The 14263-nt window shown below is 42.9% G+C and overlaps 1 long non-coding RNA gene across 1 annotated transcript; it reads right to left on the bottom strand.

The window, feature by feature from the left end:
• Positions 1-4638: 4638 nt before the first annotated feature.
• Positions 4639-10831, bottom strand: LOC119009945. Its single transcript, XR_005071854.1, has 3 exons — positions 10655-10831; positions 8882-9073; positions 4639-6242 (listed from the first exon to the last, which is right to left on the bottom strand). It is a non-coding gene; the product is annotated as an uncharacterized LOC119009945 (long non-coding RNA).
• Positions 10832-14263: the final 3432 nt, after the last annotated feature.

Below are 14263 nucleotides of genomic sequence, written 5' to 3'. Positions count from 1 at the left end.
TCGCTGCAGCAAAGTTTCGCTCGTGTTCTTCGACGCTGACGCACGTTTGTGTTGGGTGTGCGCGGCGGCCAGCGTACAACATACCTGTGGTGTTTCTTCTCACTGAAAAGTACAGGGTGGCTGCAGCTGCTCCAAAACAGAGAGGTTACAGCCGGCTGGGGTCCAACACCGAGGCCGACTCTCGCTCTGGCACCGAGCGCAGGATTTCTAGTACAGCATGTGGAAGTGCTTTTGGCTTGGAGGAGATCAAGCTGTTAAAAGAAAGAAAAAGAAGAAGAAGAGAAGAAGACGGAGAAATGAAACAAACAGTGGCGAAAAGCAGCTTCTGCACGAGGATGAAGCAGCACAGACAAAAGCACATTACTCTTCATTTTCGTCACACCGACTCGCGGTGGAAAAACAACGAGCGGCAGATATTATGATGAATGCAGTCAAACGGGGGGGAAACGGCTGCTAACTCGCAACGAGCCGCGTGCATACCATCCTTAAATTTAGTTTCATTTGAGGCAGCAGAGCATTTTGTACGAGATTAAATTACAGCTGGTGCCAAATTAATGACATTTCCTGTGAGATTTCCTCGCACTGCTTATCATTTATTGTTGTCTGGTGAGGCGGCCTCAGTTTTGAGACTTGATTTTTTTACACTTTTAAATCAGACATTGGTTCAAAACGCTCACCTTCTCAGGCGGCTTCCTGTCTCGGTTTGATCTCCTCCCCTCCTCCCGTGACACAGCCAGCCAACACCCCGGACTATCACAGGCTTTCAGCGGCGCTCAGGGTTATCATCAAGTCCATCCACCAGTCTCAAGGCTAATATCAGCGTCTCAAGGGTGCGCAGATAACCATCATTTTCCTCCCTCTGAACCCTCCGCTCGCTCCCCAGAGTGGAGGCTCAGCTGCCTCCTAAAGCCTGTTTTTACTTCACCCCTGTGCTGTTGTCACAACATTTTCATTACATTGCAGCTTAAGCCCTTAATGACCCCCTTCTGAGACTAAACACGAGGTCAAACAGGGTGTTGCCCGGACAAAAGAGCAGGCGAGGCGACGAGGGATCTGCTTCTCACTCCTCAAATGAAATAAGCTTGATAACAAATTCTTGCTGCGGATTTAAAACATATGATGTGTCTCTTTTTGACGCTCGTCATGTTTTAATTTCATATTTGGATTCTTGCTAATTAGAGACTCCTTCACCGTGTTGGTGAGGGAATAAACACGTTGTCTTCATTTGTATAGTCTCGGAGAGCTGATTCACTTCACAGTTCTGTAAATCAACAGCTAAATTTAGCAGTGAACACATTTAAAACTCACATCTGATGACTCTGCAGACACGCCAGGTACCAATTAAACTCCCTCCAGGTAACTGCTGTCGTGTTCCTTCAGAATAAAAGCAGCTCTCGCACAAGAGGCTCTGCAGTTTGAATTATTTCAGTATGCACGTCTTTCGTTTCCTGACGCTTGTTAATCCATACAGAATGCACACGTTGTACCACTTTGAACAACCTGGCTACTGAAGTTTTTGCAGCGATTCAGACTTGAGTAAAAGTCAACTGTAGGTAAATTTGATGCAAAGACTCATCGATGCGATCAGAAAATGTTTCCACCTCAACAAAATGTAAGGAAAGATGATTTTTGTAGACCTAAACAGTATTTGGAGTCAAGAAATGAGTCTCAATGATCAACTTTCTTACGATGGGGCTGAAGTGAAAGTGTCTCCGCTTAATAAACACACAAATTCAAGAAGAAAAGCAGAGACACTGGAGGAAAGTAAGAGCTGAAACCACCAGTGAGCATGTAGCCGACTTTATTAGCTCGCTAGGCTACCGCTAACATCTGCAGGCAAAGTCAAACACAAACTGCAAGAATATTCCAGAGGTCATATTTGTGCAAGTAATTCAAAACTGTACACATGCTCAGGATCTCGGGAACAGGTCATTAACATTTCAGTTGGTAGCCGTTAGCCTTCGCAGCCAATATTAGCATAATCTATAAAGTAACCTCGGTCAGTTTGAGGCATCATAGTGGAAATAACTCAGTTCTGGTAACAGTAAAATGTTCGGAGGAGCCTCGCGGGTGCAGTATCTCGTGGGGTCAAGCGCTTTATTGTGAGATTGTTTGAGATTCAGACTTTATTGTGGCTTCTGGCGTTTTAAAAGCAGTCCTGTCTTGGATTATTTTTATGTACAAAGCTGTGGTGAATCACATGCTTTCTCTTATGCTTTTTTGCTGAGAAATCAGTGGGGTTTGAGAAAAAAAACACAAAATCCAAGATGCCTCAAATATTGAGAAGATTTGGCTGAATCAATGTTTGTGTATTCCCGCAGAGAAGGTTTAGTAGCTCGTGCTATGTCAGCTATTATATCCATGTAGCTGTAAATCCAGAACGCCAGAACTTCAACTTTTATTAATCCACAGTGATTTTAAGAACTATTGAACTGAGATGGGGTTTTTTTGCCTCCCACATCAAGATAAATGTGATTGACAGGGTGACCGGGGCATTCGGCCCGGCTCTGCCTTTCCCACAATTAGGGGGTCTTGATAATTATCAACTCGAGACACGACCGAGCGCTCACGTTGCTCCTGCTGTCTTGTTGCCTGCAGTGGGAAGACATTTTGGTCGCTGCTGTCCAACTCGGTCTTTAATAGTGTCAATTTGTTTCTTCAGTCGGGTCCATACGGCTGCCGGTTGAGCCGCTGCCAGCGCTGAGTTCAGCACGGAGACGAGCTCGCTGAGGAGAGTTGGGTGAGATTTTTTTGTTTTATGTGTGTGTGTTTTTGCTTTACCACGAAAGTCCAAATGAAATGATTGATGTCTGCGACGGCTCGGCGCAGGGCCGGGGCTCGTTTCACAGCCCACAGGCCTCTGAGTCTGATTAACTTGTTTACGCAGACGAAGGACGGGAATGGGTGTAGGCGGACGTAGAGACATGGATTTCTGGACAGTGGAGAAGATGAACAGAAGTGTCTTTCTTAGTGTGGATTCCCGTCATCACTCCTCCCTTTTGGGGGAAAGTCATAAAAAACACGTGATGGAAAAGTAAAGCAGGGAAATCAGTGTTGGCACGTTGTTTTTTTTTTTTGTTTTTTTAAATCGACAAAAGGGAGCAGATCACCACTCCCATGACAAGCATGCACAATGAAACGAGCGTTAAAGAGGAGAGTCGTACTGCACGGAACAGAAACGTGGAACAATTGTGTTTCTGCTCCCAGTTTTCATGAGCTGAAGTTTCTGTGCAAACAAAAAAGGTTTATTTCTCTTTATTTGTGCACAAATCCACGTGAGGGAGAACTACTTCTGACAGGTGTAGCACATCAACAACTGGCTTCTATTTCTGGCAAACATTAAACTGAATATTTACGTTTGCAACCGATGAAAGCGAGCGTCGCTGATCTTAAGGAACCTGCTGTAAATCAGAAAGAGGTGAACGTTTCACACTTAACAGTATAACTACGGATCCCACTGCGTAATATCATGGAATTGCAAGTGGACATCAGGAGCAACAGCAGTTTTTAACGTGGAAACTGAATAAATAATCACAGAGGACGTTTATCATGATGAATTTATTTTAAAGGTTTCCAAAAAGACTCTGAAGTTCAAGAGATACAGCAGCACGACGTCCTTCTTGGCAAAAAGAAAAGCAAGTTACTAACAAACAGGGATATTTATTTGCATGTGACATATTTGATATGTTATATGACGTTGTGGATCCCAGATGTGAACTGAACTCTGAGCGAGCCGGTTACACCTAAAGTCTAAAATACGTATCTTGAAAACACAACACGAGTCCTCAGTTCCTGGAAGTTTTGAGGACCTGGTGCAGGAATGTGGACCGGAGCTGCGGCCCGTCGCCCGACGCCAGCGTCCCCAAAACATGAAGTTCTCACGACGACGTTCAGCTTCAGTTGTGAGGTGTTTGTGTGATATCTTTGGCTCCCTGTGCAGCCGGGTTGTCTTGTGGTCTGCGGTTTGCATTTGAGATAAACCAAAGTCTGCATGACAGCCCACAGACCAGGCTTCAGCTGCCAATCACATTTTTCCAGTTTCCAGTGTGACGTAGCTCTTCTTCTCTTCATCCTGAGGACGAACTAAAACATTAAAAAGTCCCCTTTCACAGAGTAAACAACAGAAAACATCAAGCGAATACAGTTTTCTGTTGTCCGACCAGATCCCTTCAAAATAAAAACCCACTGCGGTGTCATTGGAGCAGCCGTTTTAACAACTTCCCAACAGCTTCGTAAGTACCCTCGCTGTTATTTATAGAGATCTTTACGGTGGACTCGGATCTCCAGGAGGTTTTAAAAACAGCAGAGCTCCAGTATTTCCTTTATTGCACTCCAAATATAACTCCTTGGAGACTTATCGTAATGCCCTTGAGCATTTCCTAATGCAGATAAGAATTCTGCGCTGGCACGGAAGATAAGAAATACCTCGGGGCACCTGCTCCCAGGGAGAAAACCCTCCCCTGTGTGCTGCTTTCTGAATAGCCTTTCGTACCTGTTAACATTACCCCCCCCCCCCCACACACACACCCCCCCCTCCTCCTCCTCCTCCCGTCCTCAGCCGCAATTAGCTCACCTTTCAGTATAAAAGTCCTTCTTGGCCTGCCGGCCGAGGCAGCAGATGTTACGTTGGCCCGTTCACGCAGACATGCTTGATCCAAGATGATTGGCCGTAATTATAGGCTGTAAGCTGATAGCGAGGGGGAATAGTCGGCCCATTGAGATGTCAGTCCTGCCAGTGTTTATGAATGCATTCAGGGACTGTCACGAGTACAGCCTGAGCAGCACCGCGGCTGATAGAGTGAGGGGAGGTAGCTGTGATTTCAATGGGAACACCTGGAGAAGTGGACCAGGTCGAACAGTGAGAGGTTTGTAAGTTGTGTGTGTGTGTGTGTGTGTGTGTGTGTGTGTGTGTGTGTGTGTGTGTGTGTGTGTGTGTGTGTGTGTGTTGGAGCGGGACAGTGTTACAGCTGGTGTGTGTTTGGAACCAGAGTTTAGGAATCTATCAGAGACTTTTAGAGGTGTTTGATGTTTTCGGAAATGCAGCTAATTTGCTTTCTTGCTGAGAGTTGGATGAGAACACTGACACCAGTCTTGTTAAATTACAGCAGCATGTAGAAGAAACAATCCACCTTCTAGCACCTCAAAATTAGCATTATATCTTTCTTTTTGTGCTTTATAATGTCATTATGATGTAAATCTTGATCGCACAATAACAGAATAATGACACTAATGTTGCTTTCACTTTGATTGTGTGATCTGGAAACTGTGTTTCCGCTATTCTGATCATCTATTTGGACAAGTCACAACTTCTACACTTGTTGTTATCGATTAAAAGTGAGAATTATGGTGTGTTAAAGGTCCTGTAACATATAAAGTGAGGGTTCCTGTCTTATAGGATTAAAAAACAGGTGTAGCTGCTTTAAAATACTGTGAATATATCAAAAGATTTTGTATCCAGCCCATATTCAGGAACTGTGCCTTTAAATAAAATGCCGGGACTTCAGTAAGGTGATGAGGTCACAACTGTACTGAGAACTTCTGGCACAGGTAGATTTTTTTACCTTTGGACCGAGCCAGGCCAGAACTTCACCCCCTTTTCTTCTACTCGTTACGTTAAGCTAACCGTGTCCGAGCTGAGGCATCACACTTAACCAACAGCGATCTTCCCATCAACTCATCTGACTCTCGGCAAGAAAAGCAGATAAGCTTAATTTCCCCAAAATGTCACACGCGTCCCTTTAACTGCCTGTCTAATGAGCCCTATTGTGAAAGTTTTAACTGAATAAAGTGTTCCTTAAACTCCGAGCCGGGCTTTTCGTCCCCACATGACCACAAATGTAATTTATTTTAATGAGCTTTGGTCCCAGTAGAGGAGAGAAAGTTTGGAACCTGCTGCAGGGGGGCCATCAGCTATTTGTCATCCTGCTCGCTGAATGAATCACGGGGCTCGTTGCAATCGTCCCTTCGGACTCAAACAAAACTAAATTTAAGCAAATGACTTCAGCAAGTTTCGCCGGCGTGGAGGAGAGAGAAAACGAGCGAACTGTCGGGGAGGAAGAGGAGAGAGAGAGGAGAAAATCAGAGAGGCCTGAATGGAGGGAGGGAGGCACCTAATTGTCTACTGCAGCATGTAATGACAAGCTTACTTCACATCAATCTTTCATTATTAAGAGCTATTTCTGTCTCGATGCAGGAGGCGAACAGATCCATCCTCAGCTGAGAGACGCCGGGCCGTCCGATCGCTGAACAGGAAGAAGGCAAAAGTGGATTTGTGCTCAATTAAAGTGAGAATCAGCTTTAAAATAAATGAAATCAAGTTGTAAAATGGTTGTAAAAAGTCCCCAGAAGTCAGAGTACAAGTAAAGATATGAGGTTAAAATTGTAGTTTGGTAAAAATATGAATATTACTTAATTAAAAGTCTTAAAGTATCAGATATTCACTGTACTTAATTATCCAAAATGCAAGTAAAAGTAATTTAAACATGCACTGCAGGGTTGTGAGGGAGATTTTAAAATGTATGCAAATGAAGGAAAAAAGAAAACAGATGTTAATAAAATGACTTGTGATGACAGCTGGAGTTGTTTCTAGAGGTTTTTTGGGCTGAAAATGCATCAACCAAACATGATTTTCTCTCTAAAAAAAAATGCAAAAAGTGAGATATGTAAGATGTTTACACCTCTGGAGAAATCTCACAAGTTGTTTTTTATATATTCTGTAGACTGTGTAGCTGAACAGATATCTGACTACAGCTCTTCTCAGGTAAAGTAAATGTTACATTCCACCACTTACAAAGATTTCATTTGGCCTTGCAAACTTTTTTAAATGAGAATAAATGTGTCGCTTCGGTTCTTTAATCATCTCAGAATGTTTTTAAACCGGCGTGAAATGTTGCTGAAATAATTCAGCGAATTGAAATTCCGATGATTAAATGATGTTAAATGAATAAATGTCGCTCTCGTTGTCTTTTTTATTTTAAAACAGCCGTCTTCACTCCACACAGTTTTAAAGTTCTCTTCTCCTCCTGCTGTTCTCTGCCGGGCTCTTACCTTTGAGAACGCTGCCCCCTATCTTTAAAAACTATATCGCAACTTCCCTTCAGAGCAAGAAACTCTGCTGATACAGAAAATAAAAAAATAAAAAAAAACATGATAGATGACACCAGAGAGAAGGAGAGAGAGGAGAGGAAGCTTAAGTGGAACTTTTAATTAAAAACTATTGCTTCACTCTGTGTGTGTTGCAGACTCTCGCCCTCATTCATCAGCTATTAGTGCGAATCGGTGAAACGTTGAGGATTGCTCGTGAACGGTTGAGAATGAGCGACGCCGGGCGGCGTGCCAGAGGAAGGTCGCTAAACGTGGAGATGAGGAGGAGGAGGAGGAGGAGGAGGAGGAGGAGGAGGAGAGGATTCCACTCATCTCCATCCTCCTTAATAACCCCACTGGATAAACTACGCTTTGAGTGGAGATGATTACCTCTTCATCTCTGTTCACTCTCTCTTCTTCCTCCTCTCTCTGGAAAATAAGCCTCACTCTCAGAGATGTTGTTCACTTTTCAAAAAAAAAAAGTCCTGAGGAGATTAAGAGCTCTGACCTCGCGTGGCTTCATGTTTTTTTTAAACTCTGACACTTCAGCAGCTTTTTCTCGAGCGTGGTTCAGAACAAGTTTCTCCCTCTCGTGACACGAGGGGGAGAAACTTGTGTGTTTGTTCTGATTCACTCCGACATTATCAGGAATTATTAACAATCACCACGATGCAGCGACGTTCTGCAAAACCTCATGAGATAATAACAATAAATAGAAATGAATACAATAAGAGACACTGGAGTCAGAGCTGTAGGTGTCAACGCCGTAAATCAAAAGCTTAAAAACAAGAAAAATAAACAAGAAAATCACTCTGCAGTGGTGAAATCATCTGTTTCGATCATCGTTCTCGACAAGAAACGTTCATTAAATCAAGAAATAAGTTGGTTTTTTTTGGATCAAACTACTTGAAATATATCAGCAAATAATTCTCATGTTTCCTTTCTGCATTCTTAATTACAAAAGATTCACTAACAAGTGGAAAATTACTTCATACCAGTGAAGTGTGAGCTGTTGTTTATTATGTGGCTTCAATCAAGTCTATTTCCTGGAAAATATATATATATTTATATGTGTGCATAAATATATATTTATATGTATTTGTATAAAAAAATGAAAACAATAAAGTAATTATAGGTCAGTCAAATAAAATGAAAATGGAAGAAAACAACTAATGAATATATTTAAAATAATATTTGTGCACCGTTGTCTCGCCACATTTACAGTACAACACTGTTTTTATATATATATTTTGTATATATATTTATGTATTTCCATATATTTCTCTGTCCTGTTGTTGGTGCTGAAAGAGATTTGTTCCTCCTGTGAAATGGTTTTGGAGGTTCTGGAGGTTCTGGAGGTTCTGGAGGTTCAGCTCCATATCGTGCTGTCGTTTGTGGATCACTGATTCCAAAAATCTAAGATTATAATGTAAATCTCATTAAACTTTATGTGGTGAATTTGAGACATATAAAGCAGAATAAAGGTTTAATTTACTTCTCTGGCTGCAAACTAACAAATACATGTTTGACTTTAGAGTATTTATGTATATATTTAAGTACTTAAGTGTACTTTTGAGGTTGACATTTATGCTTCTTTATACTTATTCTACACTTGCAAGCTCCTTCACAGTAAGAAATAGCTGGTAAGATGAAAAGAATAATAATCTTTTTTTGATTTGTGACGTTTCTGAGTTGTGAGCAGCTCCACCGAGTCTGTTTTCAGTATTTTAAGGGATTTAAACGCACTGATTCCTCCTTGTAATGGAGTATTTGTACATTTGTATCTGAGTATTTTTACTTGAACGCTTCCTCCACCACTGCCCGTGTTGTTCCTCTGCGGTCGAGCTCGATGGCGGCCTGAGATCCTGGTCGTACGAGCAGATCGTCGGGCAGAGACTGTTTTCCCAGCTGTCTCCGGCACGCCAGGCATGAGGGAACGACGGAGGAGTGACGGATCCGTATCCCAGAGGATTAGCATGCAGAAGACATCCTGGTGTTGAGCAGGAGCGGATTTAAAAGCACTTTGCTGATAATAATGCAACTCTGAAGTTGGCAAGAGGAGGAGGAAGAGGAGGAGGAGGAGGAGGAGGAGAGCCGTTGGGAAGAAAGAGCAGAGGGAAGAAGAAGAAGAAGAAGAAGAAGAAGAAAAGAAAACACAACCTCATCCTGCACTCTTTGAACCGGGAACCACCTGCTCGCTCTTAAAACAACTTGTCTGGCTTTTTATTATTTTGCTGCTCACCACTATAACACATGCTCACATGGAGAAATGTTTCATGTGCTGCTCGCAGGAATGTCCTGCATGTTTTTTTCACGTGGTCCCGTGTTGAAGCTGCACATTAAACGGTTTCACTCTGCTGATGTTACAACGTCGTTTGGTCTCTGTGCTCATACGAGACATTCAGGGGCGATTGCATTTTTATTTAATTGGCATTTTGGGATGTTCCAGATTTATTTGTATAATCCTAAGTGTGCTTAAGGGCGAATTGTCTCGAACACAAACACATAAATGTTAACTTTGTCTTCGTCAAACTGTTTGTCGTATCTTAAGATTCAAAAACAGGAAGAAATTCTATCATCTCACTTAACTGTCGCTTGTTAGCTAGCTTGCTGTAATGAACAAGAGATGATCAGTATTGATTTTCAGCCATCAAGCTAACTTTGACGTTAGCCTAACTTGTCCAACAGGGTTACAATACTGTTAGTGTTTACAACAGGCAAACGGTAGTGTTAGCTTCTCTAACAGGCTAACATCAATATTAACTCCTCTAACAAGTTAGCTTTAGGGTCTGCTTTTCGAACAAGCTAACCATAGTATTAGCTTCTCTAACAGGCTAACAATAGCATTAGCTTCTCTAACAAGCTACCCATAGTTTTAGCTTTGCTAACAAGCTAACATTAGTATCAGCTTCTCTAACAGGCTAACAATACCATTAACCTCTCTAACAGGCTAACAATAGCATTAGCCTCTCTAACAGGCTAACAATAGTATTAGCTTCTGTAACAGGCTAACATGAGTGTTAGCTTTTTTTAACAGGCTAACATAAGTGTTAGATATACTAATGGGCCTACATTGATGTTAGCGCCTCCATCAGGCTTAATCAAGTGTATGCTTCTCTAGTGGGCTAACATCAATGTTCTCCAGCAGGCTAAATTCAGACTTAGCTTATATAACTAGCTAACAGTGATGGTAGCATCTCCAACAGGCTAACTTAAGTGTTAGCTTCTCTCACAGGGTAGCATCAATATTAACTTCTCTAACATGTAAACATTAGTGTTAGCTTCTCTAACAGGCTAACAGTGTTCACTTCTCTAAACAGGCTGACTTCATTGTTTGCGTCTCTAATCAGGTAACTTCAGTTTTAGCTTATTTAACTTTAAAGAAGCTAAAACTAAAGTTAGCAAATTAGAGAAGCGTGTACAGGCTAATTTTGATACCAACTCCTCCAATGGGCTAACTTTAGCATTAGCTTCTCTAACAGACACATATTTACATTAGCTTCTCTATTAGCCTAGGCTTTATTTTGATGTTCACATTGTTCCCCATCTTCGTTACCGTTGTCAAACTCACCTAACACCAGTGGAGCTCACATTTCTTCAGCCTGTTCAAATACCGAACTTTGATGATTCTTCAGTTAAGATGCTGCAGTTAGGAAACACGTAACTGTAAAACCTAAATTCATAAAACATGCTCATTGAATTAAGACCCCAGGAATCAGACATATTAATACAGTTATGCGCGGACATTATTACATTGCTCTATTCAGATTAAAGCTGCATTAACTCTTTATGTTATTAAGACTTCCTCTTCCAGCTTTAATTTTTAATGGCAGCCTCACATCCACTTTAATATTTCAACGAGCTCTTTCCCTCACCAAGTAAAAGCTGAGACATTCCTCACAAAGTTTGTTTTCAGAGCTCTCGGTCGTGTCTAGACATCTCAATCGGCGACGATACGGAGGCTGTCAGTGAGAGATATGTTCATCCATTGCATTCATCTCAGCAGGCATCAAAAAGCCCCCGACAGCAGCCTCCGTCACGCCACAGGTGGAGGATACGCTGTGAAATGGCACCATTGTCATCTCCCCGAACCATCTGCCTCACTTTCTCCTGCTCCCCCCTCTCTCTCTCGCTGCCACTTGTTGTCATCACAGAGGAGCCACAATGGGGCTGTCACCTTGTAATGAACCCTGAGGGTGCGAGGCACTGATTTAAAGTCCCATTACCGTCACCACACAGAGGGGACTGCAGGAATGATGACTTGAGGTGTGGCGGTTTGCTTGGCTTCCGTGCACAGATGGTGTCTTTTTTTTTCTTCCTTTTTTTTTTTCCCCTCCCACACAGTAAACGTTACCGGGTAAACTGCGACTCAGACGGCTGGACAATGAAGGTGAAAGTGTGCGCAGCGCGGCGACAGATTGGCGTTCCCTCGCTCTCCTCGTTCGGCTCCTTCTGGTCAGTAAACTTCTCTGATGAGTTATTTCTTGAAAACGGAAAATAGAGCTGCAATATTCTGCACCAGTGAGGCGGAAAATGAAAACAGGCAGGGTAATTAATACACTACAGATCATCTATAAAATATTCAGGTATGTCGTTAAGATGCACGACCTCTTGGCGGTGACGGAAACACAACACGACTTCTGTTCTGGCCCGGTTGTGTTGACTCTTGTTCCCCCGGGCTGCCCCGTGTCGTCGCTTTCTCCACGTGAGGCGTGTTTGAAAAGGCAGTGAGCAGCGTGAGGCCGCGGCGGCTGTGTCCGCTCACGTCACATGGCTCTTTTCATCTCTCCATGCCGCCATTATTGCGGGTCAGAGGGTGAAGGGCACCACAGTGGCAAAGCATGCTGGGATACATGGACTGTGAGTCGCTCTCCCGCCGGTGCTCGCGACCCTTGTGGAGTCTGGCGCGACTTGTTGCTAGGGGACGCTGGCAGCTGCCTCGGCGCTGCGAGGAAACCGACCTATGGGCCATTAGTTCTGGTCAGAACCCGGCAGGATGTTTTTCAGCACCTGCATTTTAATTCGTCATCTGTATTCAAATGGAGGACGACTGCGAGGTAAAATATGTCGCTGACACTTAGATTTAAACTCAAACTGAGATTAAAAATCCATAATCAAGAACTGATTATTCTCCTCTGAGTTTGTTTTGACTCCTGATGATGTGGGTGCTGAAAATTTTAATTTCATGTCCTTCTCATGTGAAGAACACCTCTCACATGTTGTGTGTGCATGTTGCTCAGTTCCTACAGTCACAGAGGAAGCTAACAAGCTACGTAGCGTAGCCTCATCCATCTACCTACTCAGAACAGTGTTCTTGGAGCTACATCTTCTTCATAATGCTCGACTACTTTATACTTCTAGATATACCTTTAGATTACTTCCATGCAGGTTCAGGTAAATGCAAAGTATTATCAACTAATACTTTATACAGTTTAGAATACTAGTTTTAAACTGCTTATACTCGTACTTAACTAATACTTGCTTTAAGTTTTCTGTTTCAGTGTTTCAGCGTTTACATTAGTTCCCTTTTAAATCGTGCTATTACAAAATAATCAAGCATGAGGAAAAGGAAGGTTACCTCTTGCTCCAATTCTAATACATGCGGTATTATTTTATAAATTCATATTTTGCTCTGTGCTGTTATTTGCAACTCTGAGGAACACGGTATCGATCCAGTTGTCTCTGCAACAGCTGCACCAACAATAACACCATTTAGAAACAGAAGGGGGGAAGTTGTCTGCTGTCACACTGAGTAAAACTTTCAATTCAGGACTTTAACCAAGTTGTAACACCTCTGCATGGAAGGCACATCTTTATGACAGCTTTATTCTTGAACAAAACAACAGGAACATAACTCAGCTTTGGTGTGTGATTCTGGATAGCATGCCATCATTCTGCAGGCTATAAAGGCACGACATGTAACGCGACAGGGATCAACATCTAGTGCGGCAATAACACTTGTTTACCGTCCCTTTTAAATGCTGGTTGACGCTTTCGTTTGCTTAGTTTTACACGTTGATTCGGCGATGTTGTTGCATCTGCTGCCACCTCGGGGTGAACAACAACAACTAGACGCCATTTTTTGGAGGAACAACGTCTCAACCTTCCTGCCTCCATCTGTCCGCGTAAAGTAAAAGGTAGATAGTATTTGAGGTGTTAATACCTTTTACACAATTTAGAGATATGACCACTATTTCTTCTGCTGAACTGTAATCAGCGCTAACGTTAGCAAGCTCGGCCAGTTAGCTTCCAATGCTATTTGGACCGGCTGCAGAGAGAACTAATACATCACATCTCGTCGGTACAGTTCATTCTCCAGTAGCGCAGCGTTGGAGTAAACACTGTGTCTCCGAGCTATCAGTTGTAAATCACTGTAATGGGAAACACCCACCAGAACGCACCGGTTTGAGACTCTGTTTCCTGAAATATGTCCAAACTCTTTTATTAATCCTCTTCTGAGGACCTGAACTCAACACACGACTGCCTCAGTATCATTATAGTTTATATTCCCGCGCTGACAGAGCGAGGAGAATTCAGGAATCAGTTTGACTTTCAGGCCTGTCCTCTGTGATGGACGCGCTACGTGTGGATTCTCAAACAAAAACAGCCGAAGGATTACCGACGCTGAGCTCGTCACATCACTCACCCTCCAGGATGAAGGAGAAAACTTTTGGATCAAACACGATCCCGCGTCTCGTTCTCCCAAGAATCAGCGAAAACGACTTTTGGGAGCGACGGGAAAAGTGTCGCGTTTCACTGGGAGAGAAGTCTGTTTGAAGCGGCGTGTCAGCACAGGTTTGTTCACCAGGCTGATGGTTTACATTCAGCAGATTGATTAGTATATCCACTTCATCAGGGCTGACAGGTTCTTGATTCCTTTTCTACCTCTCTGGCTTTTTTTTTCTTGACGAGGTTTTCCTGCCTGCTTTGGCGAAATTAGCCACGTCTCATTGCTAACCTGCCAACTTTTTAACAATTTTCCCCCGGTAATGTTCCCTCTCCGCTCCCTAATCCTCCGACGACTCGACGTGGCAATCCATAACGCAGCGCTATTAAACCAATCAGACACATCTCAGGCTCCGCGCCCTGCCGGGGAGAGAAAATAATGCAGATGGACTGAAATCAAATGGCGACTGAACAAGAGTTGTTTCTGTCAAAGCAAATAAAAGTACCTCCGTCT

The sequence above is a fragment of the Acanthopagrus latus genome, chromosome 20, assembly GCF_904848185.1.
Source record: "Acanthopagrus latus isolate v.2019 chromosome 20, fAcaLat1.1, whole genome shotgun sequence".
Taxonomy (NCBI): domain Eukaryota; kingdom Metazoa; phylum Chordata; class Actinopteri; order Spariformes; family Sparidae; genus Acanthopagrus; species Acanthopagrus latus.
Note: the sequence above shows the minus strand (reverse complement) of the source record. Positions and strands in the feature narration are given on the sequence as shown.